The following is a 25,324-nucleotide window of genomic DNA, read 5'->3' as shown; positions in this document are numbered from 1 at the left end:
TAGTCAAGATGAGTGAGAATTCTTATTAGTGTTAGCAAAAAAGAAAAATGACCTTTTCTGATAGTAATTTTGTAGAGATCTCAGAGCACCATGCAGATCCCAGAAGCGTGGGAAACATGCTGGTTCTGTGTCAGCAGCAGCCTAACTTGAGCTATTGAGCCTGACATTACACATTAGCAAATAGAAAATAACAAAAGGCCTTGAAAATGGAAGAAGAAGCAGAGTCAGAGAGTTTAATTAATGCTGATCCACAGAGCTTTATGGAAAATCAATCTGTTTGTAAAAAAGAAGTCTGATTTCCTTTCTTGACAAGATTACCAGTTCGCATGATAAAGAAGCTTGACAGAAGAAGAAATATGCTTGGATTCTCCTTAAAGGAGCTCTGTGTGACACATGGGCTAGTGCTACCAATACAACACACTAAATGCCTTAAACTATTAAATTATTTGTCAAGGGGTCATTTCTTGTATTGTTCTGCAGGGATTTATATTAGAGTTGAACTTTCTCAGTTGAGAAGCATATAACATTTCTAGCAACATGGATGAATGATGAAGAGATGCACAATGATGAGGAAGGGACAGTAATGCAGAACGACTCCCATCTGGGCTTCAACCCTTATCTCCAGACTGGGGCATCCATGAGCAGTTCTGGGTGTGCCCTCCATCAGATGCAGGGTTACAGACAAAATGTGGTGTGATGCCATGGCCAAATGGGGTTGCACATCAAAGAACCACAACAAGACAAAATCCAGACCATCATCATGAGTTGGGCAACAGCATCTTCAAGAACAACACCTCCCTTATGGCAGCTTGAGAGGTGACACCAGACAAGGAGCAGCAGTTACCTGGGGCAGTGCCAGCAGCCTAGATCCTGGGTATATAATCAGAGGTGCAGAGAATTAAATTTAGCTCCGGTGTCAACATAGATACCAGCAAGTAATTTTGGTGTCCTGATTTTCACAGGGACTTGAAAGGGTACAGAGCTCACAGCAAAGACCCACCAAGATGAACGGAAGGCTGGAAAAACTGCCTTGTTCTCTGAGACAGGAAGAATCTGCTAATTCTTCAAAAGAACAGGCTGAATGTTAAATCCAAGTGAATTCAGATCTTCAGATCAGTGACAGATATTTTCAGCTGCAAGACTTACTTGCTGGAACAAGTAACAAAGGAAAATGCTGTACTTGACATCATTATGTGTCTCTGAGTAAGGGCAAATCCTTCTGGAGAACCTGTACTTCTTTTTTTTTTTTTTTTCCCTGGGTAGATTATGGCCTTTGTTGTGGAGCAGATGAGATGTGCGTTATCATCAAGAAGTTGCCTCAACACATCAGGTTGGAACAAAGGTCATGTTCCTACCAAGGCAATGTGGGTCACAGCCACATAGTGAAGTTCATTATATGTCACTGTAGTGCCTACTGCTGAGTCCCTGGGGCCAGTAGTTCATTTAAATAGTTGGCTGGATTTCTTCCCGCTGGTGGCTGTGTCACAGTGGCTGCAGAAAGTTTGCTCATATGCCTGAATTAGACCCAGGTGTGGGAGAGGGGGTGGCTGTAAGAGCATGTGCTGGAGATTTGTTTAGATATCTCGGATCACACTCTGCAGTGCAGAACAGACACACATCTCCATCCAGCCCAGTGCTCTTACCTGTTTACTTTAGTGCTGCTATAAGCCAAACATGCTCCTGCTTCTCATCAGTTGCCTCATAACAGCCCCTCCTGTTGTCAGAACCCAGCTCTTGTACTTGATCAAGAGAACGTGGTTGGTTTGGGCTGCTCTCAGTTGGTTTTCCCTCTCATTTGTCAGACATGAAGTTTCAAGAGACTCAGTAGGACCCTTCTGATAAAGGTGAATTTGCTCAAATGAAATAATTTCTGTAAGTATCTTTATCTTTAAGCTGCAAATGTCTTTTTACCCAAAGTGATTGTTTAGTGTTTGCACAGTCAGCTTCATACACACTGAGGAGCGTTTCAGACCTGTTGTCTTTAACTGTTGATGGGATTTGCAGTGATGTTTGTGAATTCCAGCTTCCCAATTTACCTCACTGAGCTCCAAGTTTAAACACTGTAAATAACTGAAATAAAATATCAACATCACACAGCTAAACAGAGAAAGTTTGCAGGGTATCCTGCACTACATTCTTCTCCACTTTCCACTGGAAAAAGAACAAGTAGGGTAAAATATATAGCAATATATTGGTCTAGAAAACATTTGCTTTGCCTTGACTCACATATAACTTATGTAGAGCATGCAGTTGATTCAGAGAAGGCCTTAAAATGACCCATTAATCCAAATTCACTTGGAACTAGAATAGCTGTAACTGATCTGCTGTCACAACAGCAGTACACAGAAGTCATAGGAACAGACAGAGAAGATAACACTGCTAAAAAGTAGCTGTTTTCCCACAGAGTCCTCGGGCAGCTACAAATGTTTTCATAGCTTTCAAAGAGATATTGGCAAGATAAAAAAAGTATAATAGACAAAATAGAAAAGACAAGGTTTCCTTATCTCTGGTAGCTTTTGCCACCATGAAGAATTTCCTCACTAATTACGGGGTACCAGTACTGAAGTCTGGTGTGGAGCCCTCAGTACAGGAAAGACTTAGAGATTTTGGAAAAGGTCCAGAGGAGGGCTACGAAGAATGATCAGGGGGCTGCACCTCCCCTATGAGGACAGGCTGAGGAGTTGGCTTGTTCAGGCCTGGAGAAGAGAAGGCTGCAGGGTGACCTCATTGCAGCCTTTCAATACCTGAAGGAACTTACTCCCAGGAGGGGAGTAAACTCTTCGAAAGGGCTGACAATAGCAGGACTAGGGGAAATGGTTTTAAGTTGAAGGAGGGAAGATTTAGGTTGATGTTAGGGGAAGTTCTTTACTAGGAGAGTGGTTAGGCCCTGGAACAGGCTGCCCAGGGAGGTTGTGGATCCCCGTCCTTGGAGGTGTTCAAGGCCAGGTTGGCGGGGCCCTGGGCAACCTGATCTGAGTAAATGTGTATGTTTGGTGGCCCTGCCAGGCAGGGGGGTTGGAACTACATGATCCTTGAGGTCCCTTCCAACCCGGGTCATTCTGTGATTCTGTGATTCTGTGATTCTGTGATTCTGTGAAGCAGAAAACAGGGATTATTAACTTGAAGTTTGTTAGCCTTGACCAAAGTTAATATAGAAATATTTTCTTTTATACCAGAGGGGTTTTTTAATCCCCAAAATATTAGTTCATATCAGCCATCAGTCCCAGAAGTATCTGCAGCCATAAGATTGCTGGAGATGCTTGGTCTACTGGGGTCCTGCGTCTTCTGGTCTTGGTATGAGGCTGGGAAACTCTCCCTCAAAGTGACTGCAGCATGTACAGAGCTCTCTGTCTTTGTCACACTCTTTCAGTGGGGGAATTCACATGTGGTGGCCTGAGTGTCCTGTTACCATTTGCTCTTCTGTATGGGTTGCTCTCATGGCTCACCTACACTGAGGCTCTCCAGGGGTTTTCTCATCTTCACTTGTATGACTTTTCTGCTACAGGCCAGGGTTTCTGTGCTGTCTGAGAAAGCCCTCTGTGAAAAGAATAAAGGAACACACAAACCATCAGCACAATAAGAATGTGCAGCTTGCAGTCATCACCAGGGTTTTTAATTGTTTCATAGATCTCCTCCCTACTGCACAACTTGCTTGGATGAAAAGGGCTACCCTTGTCTGGGCTGCTCACATGGAAGCTTCTTTGTTTGTAAGACCCAACCCCTCTCGAAGTCAAAATAAAGACAGTACATTCAGTCATTAAAATTATATTCCATTCCCCAGGGCAACAACCCAAGACTACAAAAATTCACACAAAGCCTTCAAAAAAGAAGAACAAAAAACAGCAGCCTCATTACTTGTCAAGTAAGAGCTATGATTTTGTTGAGACTTGCTTAAGAGAAACATTATCAGATCTTGTTTTGTTCTCTCACCAAGGAATGAATGCATAAATATAGGCATAAATTATCCAAGTATTCGGTATTTAGGATATGCCAGATCAGAAGTGTCCATTACTGCACTTTTCACTCTGTTCCTCAAAACAATGCTCCTATGCTGGGCTGCCTAATGATCTACAGAGTGCTGGCCTGCTGGTCACATGAAGGGACTTTCTTTTCCATCATGAAAGATGTTTCATGTCACAGCTATGAACCGCAAAAGTGAGAGCTAGGAAAGCTCTTCAGAAAGCTCTCTCAGTTGAGATGGGAGACATCTGGATGTTTACAGCTCTTGAAAAACTCAGCAATAAGCTTCAGAAAAAAGGCCAAAGGATGGTGGATACATTAATAAAGATGTTTTTCCTGGAAATATACTTGCTGGCTTGAAACTACCCTCTCTGCAGGCAGAGATGCTCAGTGTGCAGCATTCAACAGGCGCTTGGGCATCACCTTCTGATTGTTGAAGTGAGTTATAGGACAGAGGGCTGTAGGGGAGATGTGCCTATGGAGATCCTATAGATACCTAATCCCAAGTGGGCTTCCTCCAACCATATCCCTTATTATTTTAATTTTTTTTTGGCTTCTTCAAACGTGCAACCAGAAGTATAGGGATGTAGATCAAAATGCTATTTCCTTCCCATTTGCCATTCTTTCTGCTGCTCATACTGCATAGCACATCCAAACCTAGCTAACTGTGACCTTTTATAATATTCCTGAATTTCTCACTCAGGCATACCACACTTTTCTTTCTTTAGATCAACATGATAGTGGTTTTTGGAGGTTGGGGAATGCATACCTGTTCTTATGGCAACATGTATCTTTTCAGCCACTTTGGAAGACAGGTAACTGAAATGATTGGACTTTTGGTCATATGTCATTATAGTTTCCTCCACATGAAAAAGGAAATTGTTTTCTAGAATAACAGCATACGTGGACAGGCCATGATTATGAACCATTTCATGACTCTATTTTCCAAATCTGCTATAGTTTATGGTTTAGACAGATTATGTTTGTAGTGCAGAAGCCTTGTTCCCTTGATACCTTTCCCAGGCAGATAACCTGCAGTAAGAAATAACACAGCGGGTGGAGCAAACTCATTTTATTTCACAAGGACTAATGAACAGCCATGGTACAGCACGAATCTTTGTGGCCTCCATTTAGCTTATATGCAGCCAAATGCCATTTCTTAAGGGAAATTTCAGACTAAAAATCAGTCCTATGGACCATTCAAAAACAGTGAATGCACAGAACACTGATCACTTTCCTTCTGGACTGCGTGTTGGCCTTTTTGTGCATTCTCTCTAATTTACTGGTGAAGATTTAAAAGCAGTCAACAGAAATATCAAAGCAGAAAGCTGTCACCATGTCATTTAATCCTCATCTAATGTCTCAGAGCACTGTGGTGTAATTAGCTGAGACGGTGCAGACGATTGCTGTGCAGGTATTGGATTACGACTTTATGGAAGAAGCAAGCAGGAGGAAAAGATGAATTAGTAGAAATGTACGAAGTAAAGCAGCTTAGTTACCATGCTTTGTAACCAGAAAAAAAGAAAATCCAATAAAAGCAGAAAACAAAACATACAACTCAACCGTTCAGTAAAGCCAACATTAAATAGGATTTTTTTTTTTCAGTATATTAATTTAAATCACTTCTTCAGCTGAAGAAAATAATCTGTGTCCTCCAATATTAATATTTAAAGAGAAAAGCCCAAGAACAGTTCCCTCATTCACTTCCATGGCACAGCAAAGGTCTGAACAATGATCAAATTCATACGCTAACTTGTATATTCCATGCAACCTTTCATGTATTTGTTCCTAATGTCTATCCAAAATGCTATATGACTAAGTGCCAAAGCCTTTATTTTTCTGAAGTCAAAGAGGCTGGGATCTTCTTCCTTCTGCACTGACTGAGTTTATCCTGGAAGATCAGAACTGAGTTCAGGGGTATATAGGTCTTTTGCTCTACCGTTGTCTAACCAGGTAAGAGATATGGGGTTTGTTGATGATGATGAGTGTTTGATCACACTGATGTCTGACTCATCACCATGTAGCCCTTCCCCTCTTGACTCTTTCTTACACAAGGACCAGAGACAACCATTTCATATTAATCATCTCTTACTTTCCCTTCTATCTCTCTGTTCTTCTGTCTTGAATATGATGTGGCATTCCTGCCTGGATTTGACATAATGTTTGCCTGTGAAGACCATTAATCCAAGAGACAGGACAATCTCCCATCTCATTTTTTCTTCTGCTTGAAGACTATTCTGCTGCTCCCAGCCTCTCCCCTAACCCCATCTCAGAGATAACAGCCTCTCCCTGGGGGCTGCGTGGACTGGCTAGGCCCCCAGAGGGAGACACCCTGACTCCATTTGGCGGGTCAGACGCTGTGCAGGTATGAACTTGGCACAGGCAAGAACTGATCCACCCACCCTTCCTTTTCTCCTCCTGAGGTCACTGTGCTTGTTTTGCTTGCAGCTCCTGAGTGACAAAACTAACATGGCTCTAGAGATAAGGCAGAAAATTACTGAGTAATTGAGGACTGAGAAAATCCAGGGGTGAGATGGAGAACCAGGCAAGAAACTCCAGAGCTAGCAGCCAGCAGGGAATTTTGGCAATAAAACTCCACAGTTCTCCTTGGGTTTGTATAAACTTTCTACTTTTATATCCATGAAAGTGACTCACAGCTCCCGCAGAACTGGATTTCAGGATGACGAGGCAGAACCTGGCAGATAGCCATCTTGTGCTGCTCCTGTTCTTGCTCAGCACTATTGCTCTCCTCTCTCATGGCACTTGCTTTAAAACACTAGAGCTGGTTCCGGGGAAAGTTTGGAAATGCTAACATGAAGGTAAAACTGGGAACATACCTCTAAAACAAATTTCCTAATTAATTTGATATAGAGGAGTTTAGTAAGGTTTTTGGGCCCTGGGCTCAGCAGAATGCTGCAAGACTTGTAGGAGTGAGCTGAGAGTTAGCTACATAGATGTTGTTTATCACGCAACCACTAGGAGCCTTTGATCACTTTCATATACATTGGAAGAGGGGTAGTGCTCTTAAATATCTGTGGGTTCTACTTTCCTACAAGAATCAAGAAAATAAGCAGCTAGTTGGAGAGAAAACAAAAAAACCCTAGAAGCACGTAGAGTTGAGGCTGTCACCAGGATAGGTGTCAGAGAATGCACTCATATGCCTCAGACAAAGGGGAGGTGGCAATTTGAAACTGTCCGTTATTTGAGATTGCTGAGTCTAAAGAAAAGACATAAAAGTACTTATCCACTGTATGTTTGATAGAGTAGAAGGATCTAGTTCTTGTTTTTAACTTCTAAAAGGCCTCTGCTTGTTGTATTTGGTGTATGAGTATATATTCCAGCATTTTTTTAGATTTAATATCTTATAGAATATTAACCTCAACATATCCTTACTGTAACTCATCTATATTCTAATATTTAACATGGTCGGAAAGGTACTAAAGGATGTGTCAAACAAATGTAAAGATTTATTATTAGCTTCAAATCTGTTACTCACCTGCAAGACAGAAACACTGTTCTTTATTGTGTGTTTCTGGTCTCTGTCGGGGTTCCCAGGCACCGTGGCAATACAGATAAATAATAACTGCATCAAGTGACAAATGGTACAAGTGCCAAAATAGTTTGTACCAGCTGAGTAATGCTTTTCCCTCGTTTTGCAAAATTTTTTATTCTTTTTTTAAGAAAAATAAATGGAAAAAGGTAATAGAAACATCCAGGTTATTACTTTGGTTTAAAAAGTCTTTTTAAAGTAATAATTAAGATATAGAACAAATGTGTTTTAGGAAACCCTCTGAAATGGCTGATGAGAACTGTGCAGCTGTGCTGCCCTGCTGAGGAGCAGAGCTCCCCTAGATGCAGTGCTAAGGGTGAGGAATCAAGTCAAGAGAAAACGGCCTCTGGGTCAGCTGAACCACAGCTCTGGTAAGGTCCTAGTTGTCGAAGCCTCCATTCACTCCAGTTGTTTTCCCAAGAAACTAAACATTCATTTCAATAATCAAATATTTCAAATATATCAACCAATATATCAAATATATGGATGGTTGGTGTTGATTCCCAGTGTCTGGACAAAGGAAGTGAGGATTTACACAGTCACAAAATCAAATAAAGTCTTTCCTTTATAAGTGCATACCCATATCCCAGTTCTTTGTTGTGGTAGAGGATTACTCTATGATGTTTTCATCAGAAACTCAGATGGCTTAAAGAGAAGGCAGCCAGATGTGCTGCATGCACTTTGACAACGTTGCTCATTCACCATTTCATCCAGTGGTTAAATAATCTTTAAATCTTTTACTCCAGGTCCTGAACGCATGGGACCAAACAAGACCATCAGCTTCCAGTTTTCAAATTAATGCTTTCAGTCCTTGTGATAGATAAAGAAAGCCATTAAAGGCAACAACTTGTCCATCCCTTCTCCCACAGCTCCAGCCCTTCCCTACACAGCAAACTGAAGCAGCAGGAGGCCATTAACACAATCCAGAGGCACGCTTTTAATCTCTAGTTTGTTGAAATCTGCCTTGTTGTTTGTCTTTTTCTTAACAGTTGGCATTGGCAATAATTAATGCTGCCAATGATTTCCTTATCAGGACAGATGTTTCTTTCTTCTCTGGAGCTCCATCAAGGCCCAGAGAAACCTTCCCCTATGGCTCTGCCTCTCACTCCTCACTCATAGGAAGAGCAGCTTAGGTAAGTGAAGGAAATGTTACATCCCTCTCAGGAGCAGAGAGGGATTTCCACGTGGGAAGGACAGAAAACAAGCAGTTTGGGTCAACTGCAAATAAGGAGTCGAGGAACTCCAAACACCTTTCTTCTCCATTCCCAAAGAAATTTGGCTCAGATGTTGCTGATAAACTCTCCTACAAACAAATGCTGATGGCAGACAACTGGTGGCAGAACTCAGAGCAATCTAATGTAAGCTGAGCCACAGCCTACAGAGGCTATCAGAATCAGGTCTTTCTCAGTAGAGTATATCCTGCCTATGGGTTAAAACTCCTCACTTACACTGATACAGTAATTGGGGTTAAGGTGGGCCCTACATGGGGCAGATCTCCACCTGCTTCTTATATTTTTGCCTGCAAGGTGGGGTGTCCAAGAGAGGTATTTCTGACTGTCCATTTGCAGCAGGATGGTTGCTAGCTCCTTTTTGCCTCCCAAGCTCTTCAGAAGTGCCAGATCAGATTAGAGGATCTGGCCTATTATTTTTTGATTACTGTCCCAAGGATAGAAGAGCACCCTCTTCACCTGTCAGCAACTATCAGGTCACAAGTTGGCCAGTTTACCAAACACGAAAACAATTTGCCAACAGCGAGGACTTAAACCCTAAAAGGAGAGGACCTGCTTTAGTTGGCAACCTCATCATCGCCCTGAACAAAGGAGAGATATAGGGTATCAGTGCTTGCTTTTAAGTTGTCCTGAGTGCTAACTTGTTTCTGATTCCTGGCCGTCTGTCTTTTGAATCTTACTTGCCTACTGCTAACAACTGCTCGGTGAGTTAATACTTCTTAAGAGCTGCTATCAGTCATCCACACCACCCAATCTGGAAAGCACATATGAAGTTTCTGATAGCTCAATCCTTATCCAGATGAATCAGTGGAATTGTGCCACTGGTAGTAAAGGGCAGAGGGTGAAAGCCAAAATTATTTTGCTTCCCGTTGTCAGGCAATGTCTTAAACATTCAAATGTGCTGAAAGGGCTCAGATTTATTTCATTTCAAATGATGGCAGTGACACAGGGACTAAAATTCCCATTTATCCCTGATAGTATCTTAGTACATTTTCTTCCTTCCTTCATATGGAGAACTCAGAAATGCCAGCAGAAGATTAATAGGGTCTGGAAGTTGCATGGAGGTGTGGGGGTGCAGACAAAAAGTTTAGGAAGGCCAGCAGGGAGCTGCCACTGTTGCCCAGGATGAGTCCCTGGAGCCCTTCTCCTGAACTCTCCCAAACTTGGCAATACTCCTCCACTAAGGAGATGCTTTAAATGAGAAGGGGACTTCTAGGGCATCAAATTTTGCCTTCAGCTGTGATTCATCTGGGAACAGTGCCCTCCATTTGCCCCTACAGCACACTTCAGAAGAGAGGCTGGGCTTGGCTGCCTGAAGTTCACACAGTTATAACAGGAACATTTTTTATTCTTATTAAGGAAATGAGCTGTGTGGTTATTTAGGGTGTTGGTGGGAAAATTCACCAGCCCTGATATAGAGACCTGCAAGTCAGGGAGCTGATTCAATTGCAAACACAGAGGTGACTCACACAGTGTGAGGTGCCAGGGGGTATCCCAATTTAGCCACAACAATACAGTCATCTCAAGCTTCTGTACCATAGAATCACTCATAGATAAATTGCTGGGGTTGGAAGGGAACTCAAGGACCATCCAAATACAACCTGCTGCTGTGGGCAGGGCTGTCCTTCCCCCACCCCCCTTCCCCACCAGCTCTGGCTGCCCAGGTCCCCAACCAACCTGTCCTTGAGTGCCTCCGGGGGTGGAACACCACAGCTTCTCTGAGCAGCATGCTTGTCCTCTCTGCCTGACCCATATGAGAGCAGTAGAGAACCCATTGTATATCAAACAGCACTACGCAAATCAGTGTGGGCAACAGCCTGGAGACCCAAGGGCAGAGGTGACTACTTTGGCCTCTTTTTTCAGAGATGCATAGGTTTCTCCATTGTATTATTATCTAAGGGATGTCAGATGAAGATAAGTTCATTCTTCCCTTCTTTGGTCATGCCCACAAACTTTAGACATAACTTTCTTGTATACTGCATTAAGTGACACAAATCCCACAAAAAATGACGCAAGCAAAACAGATTACCACCATATTTTAGAACTTTCTTATAGGATCAAGTCACGGATCAAAGCTATTTACAAACATCTATTTATCCTCTTTCTCCATCCACCCATTTGCTTTCTATTTTTGTTCTTATCTCTTAATTTTCTCTTCTAATGACTGCCAAAAGGGCAGCTACATACACTCTTCCCTTCACCATAGCAGCCCCTGATGCACCACATTTAGCCCTCAGGTGTGATTTCCAGCAGGTGAAGAGGGAGTAAGCACAGACAGGGACAAGCATACGCTTTGTAGCAATGTGGCAATGCTGAAAAGCAGTATCCGCAGTGTTGATCATATCAAGGCAGTGTTACCAGGAGACATGCACACACGCTGTTAAAGTCTCCTCATCCTTGGAGAAGTGGTGGGCGTAACACTCTACATCACTCTCACTCACACATGAAGGATGAGCAGCCTAACAAGGTCACATTTCTTAGAGGCACGCATATTTCCATCTGCTCGGGCTGGTGGCAAGCAAAGTGCCTGGCATGCTGCGAGGCATTCTAATAAGGAATTGTTTAGGAGGGAGCAGCTAGGCAAAACTGAAGAGACAAGTGGTGGTTATACACTGCACAGTTGGATAGTCAGAAATACATTAAATCAAAACGCCACGTATTTACCAAGCAAACCAGTAAAGGCTCCTTTCGGTTTTCAAGATCTTAGGCTGCAGAACTGTTTGTGCTTACTGTTGAGACTTTTCTAGACTTGTAAAACCTTGACTTTATGAATGCAGTTCTATCTGGAGAGTCTCAAATAGGAGAAGCAAAGAAACACAATGATGGTTTGGGCTAAGGCTTGAACTTCTTTCATAGTAACCAAAGATAGAGAAGACCTCTTTGATGAAAAAAATGGATATTGTTATTAGGTGAGAAGTCATATGAAAATTTAACTGTAACCACTTTTTTACTCTAAAGTCATTTGAGATGAAGCTTTAGTTCCACTTGTTTCACATCCTAGTCTCAAGGATCTCCAGAGTACCACTGGTTCAAAACCTGTTATCCTGTAAGTTCTGATTTCTTGAATCTACCGTGATACTGGAAATGAAGATATTCATTAGGTTCAATGTTAAAAACATTTTCTTAATTTTGGCTACATAAAACAACTGACTTTTAGACATAGATGAGGTATGGTGGATTGCAAAGGAATAAATGATAATAGTCTGTATAAATCATGACATTGTCTTCTAAAGTTTTACTTTTTTGGCTTCTAGAAATATTGACTAACTAATATGAAACGGATATGAGAGTAGATAATGAGGAATGTAAAGATGAAACTTAATCAAATGATTAGTTTTCCTTTTGGGCATCATTAGGATATATTTTGTGATATTTGGTTAGAAGTAAACCTTACTTCACCCTCTTTCAGGATAACAAAGTTTTAAGGAAATGGCATTCTTCTCAGTTACTTCCTGAGAAGTGCAGCTCTTGTTTTAACACATACTGACATTTTCAATCAACAGTTATTTTTTATCCATATAAAGCTTTCTTCAGGATTTGTGGATTTGGAATGTTCCAAGAATGCATCTATCAAAAACACATGTTGAGCTCAACTAAGTTTTGCTGAGACTGCCATCTGAACTTTAGTCTGCAGGAGATGTTTCTGCTTTTGGGGCTAGGGTTCCCTCCTCCCTGCCTGCCTTCGACACTGGTGTGAATTGACAAGGAATGGTATGGCCCAAAAGACAAGCTGGACATGAGAGTAATAGTTGGTGGTGCCAGAGGAGAGCCCACCAACACAGCATCAGAGAGCCTGAGAAAGCCACATCCCCTGCAAGGGGCTGACTAATTGTCCATCTGCATGGCTGGACATAAGTCACGGATGGACCATGTAATAATGTAGTTCTTCCAAAAATCACTCAGCCATCCTCCAGCCCCTGGGCTGTATGGACATTTATCATAGAATTGTATAGTCATATAATCATTAAGCTTGGAAAAGACCCCTAAGATCACCTAGACCAACTGTCCTACTAGTGCAATAGCAGAGGTTAGAATGAGGCCAGGCTGGTGAGCATGTCTAGGCAGTGGCAATATCTGTCATCATAGGCACTTCTGAAATCGGGAACTGGAGACAATGGGCAAGGATCGGTCCAGAATTCTGTATGCCAACTTGATCACCTGTGCATGCCCAGTGAGTCTCCACAGCTCGGGGACTGCAGCAGGAAGACTGAGGAGTAATGACTGTGGGGAAGCCCCATGCCAGCCAAAAATACACATTTTGTTCAGAGCCAATGATATTGGCCAACACTGACTCCAGTAATGCACTGTATCATCCCACCAAGGGTCTTCCTGGAAATCCTTTTCATTCTCCCAGATGAGGCTTATAGATAGCATGAGTTGTCGTCATTGGTGTGCACTGACAGTACACAGGTTGCTGTAAGTTGGACATGGCATAAAATTTCAACCATGCCAGAAGCAAGATGACAGTGTCTAAAATTAGGAGCAAATACAGACAGAAAAGAACTACCTAACTCATTTTCTGCCAATGCTAGCATATAAACATGTATTAAGAATATGTCTGAGGATGGTTTTTAAAGCTAGTGTTGGTCTTTTACTTTGCTTAATTAACAGATAATGACAGACACATGCCAGTGGATAACCACGGAGTACCTTAATCAACACCAAAGCCTTACACAGTTCCTAATGGTGTAGTTGACTCACATGAAGAGAACTATCAGCAGCAATTCAGCACCTCTGAAGAGGGCTTGATAAGCACGAGAGAGCTTTCTCAGAAACTCCACTCCTGGGGAGGGACAGCAAAGTTTGGCTCTGCAAGAGCAACCCCAAGGTCAGCAGCAGCAGTCTGTGCCAAACTGTGGGGTGCTTTGCGTGGCTTTTCAGCATTCTTTTTGTTCGGTTTGGTTTGCTTTGGTTTCACAATTTGCAAAGACCTGGGTTTCTGATTCTCTGGAAGGCTTCAGAAGACCCAACCTCAGGAACAAATCATGTCAGGCTGCTCAGAAACCTTAGTGGCAACTAGGAAGATAGGCTACTCCTGAGGCAGTAGGCTTCCCTGGACTGAACTCACCAGGAAGGGAAAGGGGTAAAAAGTCCCTGGTGCCAGAGGTCCTGAATGGCAGACTCTGACCTGTGTGAAGCCATTTCACAATTTAATAGCAGCCCTCTACTTCTGCCTTTTTACAGAAACATGAGATATAGAAGGTGCCAATATGTAACATCATCATCCTTTAACTTGCTAACAGTGAGTTGCTAACGTGAGTTCATTAGCAGGTCTTACAAAAAGTCCTTATTTTACACAGAACATGAGACTTTGCTGATAGAATCTACGCTAACTGGAATCTTTTTAAAAGCAATGGCCACATCTATTTTTCAACAAATATTTTTAATTACTATAGAAATACAAAGCCAGTGAGGTCCACGGCTCAATTGCGTGAGGTGCTGCACAAAAACAACAGAAAAAGGAATGCTTGCAGCCCCACTGCACAGTTAAATACCAGCCTGCTCTACATTTAAGCTGGGGATAACCATCCCCCTGCAGTAATCCTCCTCTGTGGATGCCTTTAAAAATATGTCCTGTTATGTGCTTCGGTTACAGTTATGAGGGAAAGACTTCAGAGGAAAAACTCCTACAGTTTTTCTCCTTAGTGTGAGATGTCCTCCTTCCATAAACACCTCCTAAGCCTCTCTAGAAGTACAGATCAGTACATCATCTGAACATTATAAACTGACCAATGGTCTGTTCATCCGAACAAGGACTCTCCCAGGCTGTGCTCAGAATAATGTCACTCCCCATGCAGACGGCATTCTCAGTATGTTGTTCCCTTACTAATGAGATGGAATGCTTCCTGTTATTTGAATCTCTCAGGCAGACTGCATGTCATCTTATCAAGAGAAAAAAAGTGAAATCATGCTATGGCCCAAATGTAGCAGAAGATTTCTGCTGAGCTCCTTCTCCCAGTTCTCTTGCACTGCTACCACTGTTTGTGGGGGCTACTGAACCAACTGGAGAAATAGTTGAGTTATATTCTTTTTTCTTCTTTCGTAAGAGTATTTTTAGGGGTGGTTTGGTCCTTCCACCACAGACCCACATAGAACTGTAGCAGCCACACCAATCCAGCTGCACTCAGGGATGTGGTGGCAGGGGTGAGCACCAAGGGAAATAGCAGGGAAAAAGAAAGATTGAGTTTTTCTGAATTTATTACCTGTGTAGTGATGGGAAAGGAGCCTTTGAATGAACAATGTATGCAGGAGACTGGAAAAGGGCAAACAAATAACCCCATGAAAATCTCCTGAAAGCTTTCCTTTTGGGAAAGTTTGGATGCACCAAACACAGAAGAGAAGGCCTGAACAAATAAGCAATTCAAACTTTTGAGGCAGCAATCGCAAAAAGATATCCTTGTGAAAGAGGAAGATGTGATGTTTATAGGGCCCACCCCCGGAGAAGCTAAGCATTGGCGGCCTATCTGATCTTCAGGTTGCCCTATGCTACTTCTAATCTCCATGTGAGATAGACTGAGATAACAAATGCCACTAACACACCTTCAGTGAAATATATATATGTATACATATATATACATACATATATATGTGTGTGTATGTGTGTGTGTGTGTATATATATATATATATATATATATATAATGACAGCTTAATTCATCCCTTTTTCTTTATTTTCTAGCCACTGAAAAAGTTTGATATCTCAGGCTCATCCTCACAGTGCTCACAAGGTAAATGGGACAGGCCAGAGGGTGATGGGTTGCTGTAGACAGACTAGGTTACAGCTGCCACTTTAAGAGTCAGTACTTGTTGGCCCAAAATGAGATAAATGCAACCTGACAGCTTTGTTCAAGGCCACAAGTAGCCTGCCACAAACCCTTCCTATGGAGATGTCCCATGGAGGTACTGTTGCTTCAATGCAGTTTACAAATCCTGTACATGACCTGCTATACTTCTCAGGTCTCCTCACACTCTTGCTCCTGGTCATGTGCCTGTAGCTTTAACTTCAGTTCTGAAGTGCTAAAGAGCTGTAACAGGCATTTCTGTGACATATACATGTGTCTGGAAGTCTGGGTCCCAGAGCTGATTATTTATAGGCTGCTTGACATGCCCAGCTCCTATTTCTGAAGCAGGCACTTAACATTTGTAACCACTGTGACCCATATACATCTCATGCTGCTTAGGTTTTCAGTTCTCTTGTGCTGACTCTGCATGGAAGATATCACGTAGAACCAAAATGTGTTTTTGTAGCAGCAATGAGCCATGAGCAGAGGGTTAATTATTGTTAGTGACAGATCTGCAAGGCCGCAGCTAGGTGGCTGACCCTAACAGCCCTTGGAAAGAGGGGGCTCTGTAAGCAGAAGCAGAACTGTACTGGGAAAGTGTGTAGACCAAGGAGATATATATAAGGCAGACCCCAAGAAGGAACTTTGGGGTATTTTTGCATGACCGTTTTGGACTGAGATTCCAAAATTCCCATCTGGACCTACCCAAGTCATTCCCACAACAGGTGAAAGCAAGGCATGAGGACAAAGTCAGCAACTAACAGTTTTTGGAGAGGGCTCTGAAGATTTTGGAGAGTGCACTCCAGGTGATACAGGTCATATGCTCTTCACATGAACACTATATCTCCAGGTCAAAAGGGACTGAAAAACAACCAAAAACCAACACCAAGTCTCCCTCACCTATTTCAGTCTGCTTAGTGGATTTGGCCTTTGAGATAAAGAAAAGAGCAAGAAGAAAACAGTGAAAGCCAAAACAAGAAAGCTCGCTTAATTCTCCAAATATGGGTTGCTTCATAGCTGAAATTCCCCAAGCAAACCAATGTTTCACTAACAAACAAACAAACGGGGAACATCAGTCTTCCTGAAAGCACGTGGATGAAAATCCCATTGCTTCTTCTCTCCCCTTGTAGCAGGCTGAACAGAATGATCATTTTTTGTGAATACTGGAGTCACCTCACCTAGCCACGATGCATGGGAATGCCAAGGAGCTACCAAAGAGAAAGGGGGTTCAGCCAGCTCCCTGCGCAATGACTGTGCCAAAACCTCAGCAGTTCCCCACAGTTCCATGTTTTGGTCCTGCCCCACCAAACCTGTATCTGAGAGCTCTCACCAGATAACTCAAATAAAGTGAGAATTCAAATTGTGCAGAAGGTCTCCTGATTTACCTGGAACAGATCACTGAGCACATGATCATGACCCCTGGCTTCAGGAAAACATTCAGACGTGCACCACCATCCATACTATCCAAGGTAAGTCATCACTTCCCAGAACTGAGCATAAGTGTCTTCCTCAAGCTGTGAGCTCAATATCCAAGGCTTGGAGGTTACCTTAGAGGTAAGGTGTGGGATGGACATATGCTCAGGTACCACGAATTTTTCTTCCCTCTCCTTCACTCATCTAGGCCAACTCCTGGAGGAAGAGGCAAGTCTAACCTTGAAGAGATGCTGGAGAAGGTGATAGACTCGTGAGATAGACTCAATGATTTCCATGGGAAAGTGTCTATCCCCATGGCAGCCTGCCCATTTGATAGCTACATTGCTCATTTAGCAAAATCCCACTGCACACAGCTGCACAACATGAAGCCTAGTCACAGATGGAGGAAAATGAAGTGAAGAACAGTGAGGCACTCATGGAAATTGGTGGACAAGGTGATGGGCCTGATCTCCATTTGGACTCAGCCTTAAGGTCTGTTCTTCTCAGCTGCAAGGCCTCCTCCTTCCCCTAAGATTGGGCTGAGACTTTCCTTGTGTTAGAGGCCACAAAGAAAAATGATGGGCCTCCAAAGGGCATCTGGGGAGTGAGTGGTTCCTTGGGGAATGAGGTCACCACCATCTGCAAGGACAGCAGTGACACACAAGATGAAAACTGTCCTACAGTGAGTCTGTAGCAGTGTTTGCCTCTTAAATACCTATTAATTCATCCTTAAAGGCTCAAACCAGGCAAGCATGTGATATACAAGGACTCCTCCTGGCAGTTCAGGTAAACTATGTGCATATAACCTTTATTTTAGTGTCTTATTTTACGAGTCTATTGACTTAGCATATAAATCACAACTTTTAGTAACATAAAGTGAATTTTCAGGCATTAGAATGCAATCCTGATTACTGTTCATCTTCAGTACTTCAAATTAAGAGGCCAAACTGACATTCACAAATAATACTGTTTTAGCTGGACGAATATTTAAACATAAAGATTCTGATTCTCCTTTATATGAGGATCCTAAAGTGATAGGAAAAACAACAACAACAACAAAAACCAGCATTTAAATCCATCTCAACACCTAAACATTGTAATTAAGAGTATTTTTTATAACATATCTAATCTTGCAAAAGATGGTTTAGTGGATTTAGTTAAAAATATCTAAGAGATAAAGTGAATATAGTTTGCCTGTTCTTAAAATGCAGTTCATAATTCCTGTTCAAGCACTCATCTGTAAAAGCTGCTTTCCATTTCAGTGAACTTTCTACTACAGAGAGGAAATAAATGATTTCTCCGCATGGCTGAGCATCAGGTTTCTTTGAGCAGGAGAGGAGGCTTGTAAATGCTTAGTGTTTATGATTGCTCGTCTCCATCAGGTGTATTTCTGACATGCAAATAACCTGCCATCCACTGGCATTCTTTAAGTAGCTCTGCTTAAAACCTTCTTCTGCAACCCTGTGTCTGCCCAGCCCATTGTGTGCACGTATTTGCTTCATTTCAGGAGGCTGTGCAATTTGTTTGGTGCTGCACAGCTATTTGAGTAAGAAAATTACGATGGCCAAATAAAAGCTCACTGCTTAACTCAGTTGGATTGCAAGAAGTTTGAAGGACAGGGACAGAAAAGCAAAGCTAAGCTAACTAATTGCCCCCAACAGTGGGAGGTAAGGGGGTTATTGTGTGTATGAAGAGTGACAAAACAGATGAAAAAGGTATCTGTGGATCCTTTTCCTCGTTTGAAGATAACTTGGAAGAGCACTGGGGCAGATTTTGGACTGAATGTTGACTTGGAGCAAATCATGTTCTTCACTAGTTCCTACAGTTAATAGCTGGTGGGTTTTGTCTTGTTTTATTTTAGTGGTGTTCACTGTTTAAACAAGTGAGGATGTTTAAACAAGTGAGTTTTAAACAAATGAGGATGTCCTCATACTTGTGGGTCAACTGGATTGTGCCTGGGGCTCCACAGACTGTGCATGGCGCCTGAGGATCTCACTCCAATGCTGATTTAGGTTGCAGTGTCTACATGAACTCAGATGGTACCTTCCCCTTTGTACATTTGACTTTGCAGCAAAGAAAGTAAAAGCACTGCATTGTGCAACCAGATTTACACCATGAAAATTCCACATTCCCGTCTGGCAGCTCAGGAACAATTTCAAGCTGAAGCTGGGGGCTATTCTCTATTTGAAATACTTCAGGGCTACACCGCTTCTAATCCTCACTCAGCAGAGAGAGGCCCTGCATGTAGCTTTCCTCATGTGGCAGCCCTGACTGTTGGGCCTCCCTTATAAAGTCACCCCATCTCAGAGCCACAAGATGGCTGAGGCTGGTGGGGCCCTCTGGATCCTCCTTGTTCAACTCCTGCTCCAGTAGGGCCACCCAGGGCAGGGTGTTCAGGCCCACGGCCTGGTGGTTCATGGAGGTCTCCCTGTTGTCCATGGCTGTGCTGTTGTGCCAGATCTAGGCGGGAAAAAAAATGTAAGGAAGGAAGGAAGGAAATTAACAAGAACAAAAAAAGGTTGCCAGTTTCTCCTGAGTGTCCTTGGGGTCCATGGAGGATCTAGGGTTAAACAAGACCCACACTGGAAGCAAGGGGTGCAACTCCCTGGGTTGGCCAGGTCAGAGCAGCACAACCAGCAGTACTTCTGGCATGTCACTATTCATCCATGCAAAAATAACTGAGTTCAGTTAATATTACAGTGCAGCCAGTATTACCGCACTTTTCTGAAAGGCAATCCAGCCATGGCAGCTCTGCACAGCTCAACACGGGGCTCCCATAAATAATTTGTATTGCAAACCTTCACCTCGCTTTTTATCTTTGTCACGGTGACTGGAATGCAACCCACTACCATCTGCAATTACACTTCACGCGTCACTAAAACCACAAGGTATGCTTTTTACACCACTGATGTCCACCTCTCCGCCCAGCAGCTCTGCTCATAAATCTCACTTCTTTCCAAAGATGTTAAGACCCGTTGGCAACATCTGAAGACCTGCCAAACGTTTGCCTGAAATATTAATATATTGTTGAAAACAGAAGCCCTTGACAAAAGACATATCTGATGTTTCCAAGGAGTGTCTGGTGAGTTAAGAGTATCTGGAACGTGTCTGTTGTGAGCATGGTTGGAAGAAGTGGTTCGGAAGAATCTTTTGCAGCAGGAAGCAGTTTTTGCAAGGACCTCACTTCACTGAAAGGAAGCTGCTGAGAGAAACTGTCCTTAAATAGCTGTTATGTTTATTGCCATTGCGTTGATTATAATAATATCAATCTGAGTTACCACATTCAAGCAAGATGTGGTGTATTCCAAAGAATGCAGAGTGAGCTGCCCTCAGCAGGCTGATGGCCCCATAGCTTTATCAGCTCCTTTACCACACTGTGTGCTGCATGATCCCTAGCACTGACTGCATAATAAAAGCAAAACAAAAAGAAACAAACAGCTGTACATATTTCTAAGATCCACTGCAAGCTCTGTATAAGCTATGAAAACAAGTACAGCCCAAACAGTGAAATAAAAATAGTGACAAAAATAATCCCAATCAGACAACCCAAACCAACAGCCTTTTCTTGGGCACACAGCAGTGATCCCAACCAAAGCCAGGGACATCGCTTAGGGCAGGGGCTTCCTGTGGAGAAAAAGCCCATTCCCCAAGGGATCCTTGCTCATCTCAGTACGCCCACAGACTGACCTAGAGTTTTTATTCTGAAGATTATATATACCCAAAATGTAGTTACTGAATTGCTGCCTTTCCCTCAGTCACACAGCTGACCCCAGGGTGTTCATGGTTTCTTATCAATGGACTGAACTAATGGCTCGAGTAAAAAGACAGAAACACTTCAGCTGAACTGATGAATATTGCATGGGCGCTACAGGTGTTTAAGAGGGGGTTTCCTTACAGCTCTGATTTTTATTTTCACTATAAAATGGTGCTGTGAACAGTAGCATGTGTCTTTTTGCTAAATGATTCAGTGCCTTTGTGAAAAGGCCCAGTGAGCAGCTTTGGTAAACCTCATCCAGAGTGGTGACAGACACAAACTGTACCAAATGGATCTTGCTGAGTCAATATTGTCTCTAAGTTTCACCTCAGCCATTGGCAAAGCAAACTCTGGGGAGCATATCTGGTCTAACTCACAGGAGCTCAAATGAATCAGAGAGTTTAAAACAGCTCCCATTATCTGAGTCTCTACGGCTTTGTTCCACAGGGATCAGTTCTGGGTCCAGTCTTGTTCAACATCTTCATCAGTAACCTGGATGAAGGGATAGAGTTCACCCTCAGCAAGTTTGCTGATGATACAAAGCTGGAAGGAATGGCTGACACACCTGCAGGAAATGCTACCATTCATCAAGACCTGGACAGACTGGAGAGCTGGGCAGGGAGGAACCTGATGAAGCAAGAACAAGTGTAGAGTCTTGTACTTGGGGAGGAATAACTGCATGCATCAGTACAGATTAGGTGCTGACCTGCTGGAGAGGAGCTCTGTGGAGAAGGATCTGGGGGTCCTGGTGGACAACAGGTTGGCCATGAGCCAGAAGTGTGCCCTGGTGGCCAAGAAGGCCAATGGGATCCTGGGTTACATCAAAAAGAGACTGGCCTACAGGTCAAGGGAGGTGATCTTCTCACTCTACTCTGCCCTGGTTAGGCCACATTTAGACTACTGTGTCTAGTTCTGGACTCCTCATTCCAAAAACTACAGGCATCTATTAGAAGTCCAGCAGAAGGCAACAAAGATTATAAAGGGCCTGGAACATCTCCCACATAAGGAAAGGCTGCACAACCTGTGTCTGTTCAGCCTGAGGAAAAGAAGACTCAGAGGGGATCTGATTAATGTTTATAAACATCTGAAGGGAGATGAGAGGCAAATGGATGAGGCCAGGCTCTTCTCAGTGGTGTGTAGTGATAGGACAAGGAGCAATGGCCTAAAACTTGAACATAGGAAGTTCCATACAAACATGCAGAAGAACTTCAATATAGTAAGGGTGACAGAGCACTGGAACAGGCTGCCCAGAGAGATTGTAGAGTCTCCGTCTATGGAGATATTCAAGAGCCAACTGGATGCCTACCTGTGCAACCTATTGTAGGGTTCCTACTTTAGCAGGGGGTTGGATTCAGTGATCTCTTGAGATCCCTTCCAACCTCTGTGATTCTGTGTCTGCCTGCGTGTGGGCTTGTTTTTATGGCCAAATCTTTATCCAACCACTTTAATAGTTGTGGTGCTAGGGCTCACATCTTATAGGCATGGTGAGATTTATTGATCTGAGGTGTCAACCAGTGTCTCATCTATTAGACAGACACTGAAAAATTGCTAGCAGACATTATTTACATATTGGAGAATCATATCTGAAGGTTGGCAGTTTGAAACACAAATGGTTTGTGCCAGATGGACAGTTTGGTGACTCTCTGGAGAAATCATACTGAGTTTTTCAGCTAGATCTGGAAAAGACAACTCATTATCTAAAGTCATATGATGTTAACAGGTAAAGCATCATGCAGCTAGGGAGTCAAAGAAACACAGAATGATAGAATCATAGGATGACTTACATTGGAAAGGACCTTAGAGATCATCTACTCCCAAAGTCCTGCTGCAGGCACAGTTGCTGACCTCAAGGCTCTGAGTGAAGTTGTACAGTCAAGGACCAGGAGAAGGATCACTCCTGTGACATACAGTTCTACTGGCAATTGTGACATAGTTCTAATGACAATTGCCAGGAGAGAGCCCAACTCATTCTCCTTTCTGCTGATTGGCTCCTCTTTAGAAAGGAAAAGGTTCAGCCACTGTGGCACCGGAGGAACCTGCTCATGGTCTGGGAGAACAGGGAAAAGAAGATAAATACTTACATAGCACTAACATGCAACACTACTAGGACATGTCTAGTTTCACCCTGAGGATAAGGCAGAATACTCACACTTTTTACCCCTTGCATTCAAGACCTGATTTGCAGACCTTGAAAACTTTCCGCTGAAATCCATGGAGTTTGGATCACACCTTTGATCTACTCAGTAGCCTGGAAGGGGGAAAAGTTACACAGACTTTTCTTCCTAAAAAAAGATCCAGGAAAATTGCTCAGGCAGGAAGAAGAAGGATATTGTTGTGTGGAAGATGTTTTATGTATTTTTGTTTTGTTTTGTTTTTCCACAGCAGCTCATGCCTGGATTATTTTTAATGTTACATTCCTCTGTATGTTGTGATTTCCAAGGAGAACAGCCTGTGGCCTGTTGGACCCACAGATCATTAATGGAGCAGCAGTATCTTCTGCAGACCAGTGCAGCTCGTGGCCATGCTCCCAGCAGAATGGAGAATGAAGGGGTCATCAGGGAGGGAAAGCATAGAGCCCTGTGCACACACCTCTCATGTCTCTGCTGAACAAATGCCACTGTTCATGGTTGGAGGAGTTTGATAGCAGAGCTTGCAAACTCCTCATGGTCCATGGACCATCCCAGTGGCTTGTGAGAAAGCTCAGACAAAGAGAGTGGTTTGTGGCTCCTGATTTTGGCTAACAGGAACCACACTGCTGTCTGGTTGGATCCTGGTCCAAAGTCAGCCTCATTGTTCTGTTTTGTGTCCTGGCTGAATTAATTTGCTACTCAGTTTTTGAGAAACCCAAGAGAATTGGCTCTTGGTGTGAGAGTCCTACCAGCCAGGATGCTGACATCTCTTAAGCACCACATTTGTTTCTTTTTTCATCCTTATGTGCTTAGGAGCACATAAATACATTTAACAGGAGCTGTCCTAAAAATAACACCTTTGAAACAGTTGGAAAATCAGGATTTGTATTTTTTAATGATTATCTTAAGCAGCCCTGTTTTATGATCTGGTCTTGGGAAACAAGGTAGGCAATCAGGCAAATGAAAAGAGTTTTTACACCATGTTGCTTCTAAGATAAGAAACCTTTTAATGACATTTTTATTAATTACCTACCATAACTTCCAATCTCTTGGCAGAGCCTCAGTAAAACCACTTCTCATTATGGTCTTTTATTCAAAATACATCGTTAAGGGATAAGGAAGCATGAAGTTGCTGCTTTCTCCCCACTAGCAGCCACTCCAGCAGTGTCCCCCTGGACACCAGGTCTGCTGTGTCAACAACTAGCCAGGAGAGGCTGGGGATGGGGATATGCCACAGCAGCACTGAAGGGGCTAGGAGGACAGAGCAGAAAGCTGTCACTCTCACTGCTGCTGGTAACCACTATCTGCAGTCTCCTGGGATACAGGGGACTTATAAAGCCTGCGGCTCTTCTGAGATCACGGTGCAGCTGTCATGAAGCTCCCTTACAGCTCTCCTCTTTCTCACAGGAGAGATCTTTAGGGAGAGCAATGTGCCAGTAAACACAATGTCAGTAAAGAAAAAGACCATCTGAGTGCAAATAAGAAGAGTCAATGCTTCTTTAGCTGTGGTCAATCTCTAAGCATCTCCATGAGCTAGATGTTGCCAACACTAAGCCCAGCTCTTGTGCTCTGCCTCTCACAAATAGGTTTGCTCATGCAGAATCAAGCACTGGCAGGAATAATATCAATAGTGGATATTAGAGGAATACACACAGACACACTAGGAAACAGCAAATGGTCTGGAGCATGCCCTTGGGTGCCCATTTAAAAATGAAAATTCAGAGTCTCAGTCCTTCAGCAGCCATCAGCTGAATCAGCCTAATACCATATCCTCAGGATATGTCAGCATGGATCACACTGAACATCGACCTTTCTAGTCTCACACTGTAAGCTGGCTCATTATTCCCAGCTAATACAATTATCTCTGCTCCTATTTTCTACACAGTCTCAATACTACACACAGACATTTCAAACTGATAGTTCAATTAAATTTTGGCAGACGAGGTTATTTCAGTTCCTGGATTATCCAAGGATAAATCTGGCACTTGTGCTTTCAGAGAAGGGAATAGATTCAACTGATTTTTGTGGGTCCCTTCCAATTCAGGATATTCTACAATTCTACGCTCTATGTGGGGATTAATATTTCACATAAATGAAATTCATCAGCATCTGAAACCCTGAAAAATCATGATCCTTTCATGCATTTTGAGTTGGACATTCCAGAATAAAAGCCATCAAATCATTTGTGGGAACCTTCTTTTAGGAACATGAGGAGACCTGGAAATTCAGCTGTTCCTCTGTGCTAAGGGAAGATCATTGAGAAGTTAACACAGTACCAATGCAGCCAGGATCTGCTTGGCTACAACTTTTACTAGACAACCAAAGAGCACTATTTCTGTGCGTTATATTGTGTGACTAGAGGTCAACCACAGCCACTAGTAGGACTGGCATGGATCAGATGACAGACAAGGACACACTAGTGACCTGACCAGTGCAAATCAGGCCCAATGAATACGTTGCTCCCTGCAAAGAGGATGGATTAGACCATCCCCACCATTAACGCTCCCAC

The 25,324-nt window shown here is 43.0% G+C and overlaps 1 long non-coding RNA gene across 2 annotated transcripts in view; it reads right to left on the bottom strand.

Annotated features, from left to right (window-relative positions):
- The window catches only part of LOC107306581, a 63,848-nt gene extending 41,255 nt beyond the window's left edge, over window positions 1-22,593 (bottom strand). For both annotated transcript variants that reach the window (XR_004305874.1, XR_004305875.1), the window contains exons 1-2: window positions 22,471-22,593; window positions 3,447-3,537 (exon numbers count right to left, since the gene is read on the bottom strand). This is a non-coding gene — a long non-coding RNA (uncharacterized LOC107306581). The remainder of the gene's footprint in view (window positions 1-3,446; window positions 3,538-22,470) is intronic.
- Window positions 22,594-25,324: the final 2,731 nt, after the last annotated feature.

Source organism: Coturnix japonica, chromosome 1, assembly GCF_001577835.2.
Source record: "Coturnix japonica isolate 7356 chromosome 1, Coturnix japonica 2.1, whole genome shotgun sequence".
NCBI lineage: Eukaryota > Metazoa > Chordata > Aves > Galliformes > Phasianidae > Coturnix > Coturnix japonica.
Note: the sequence above shows the minus strand (reverse complement) of the source record. Positions and strands in the feature narration are given on the sequence as shown.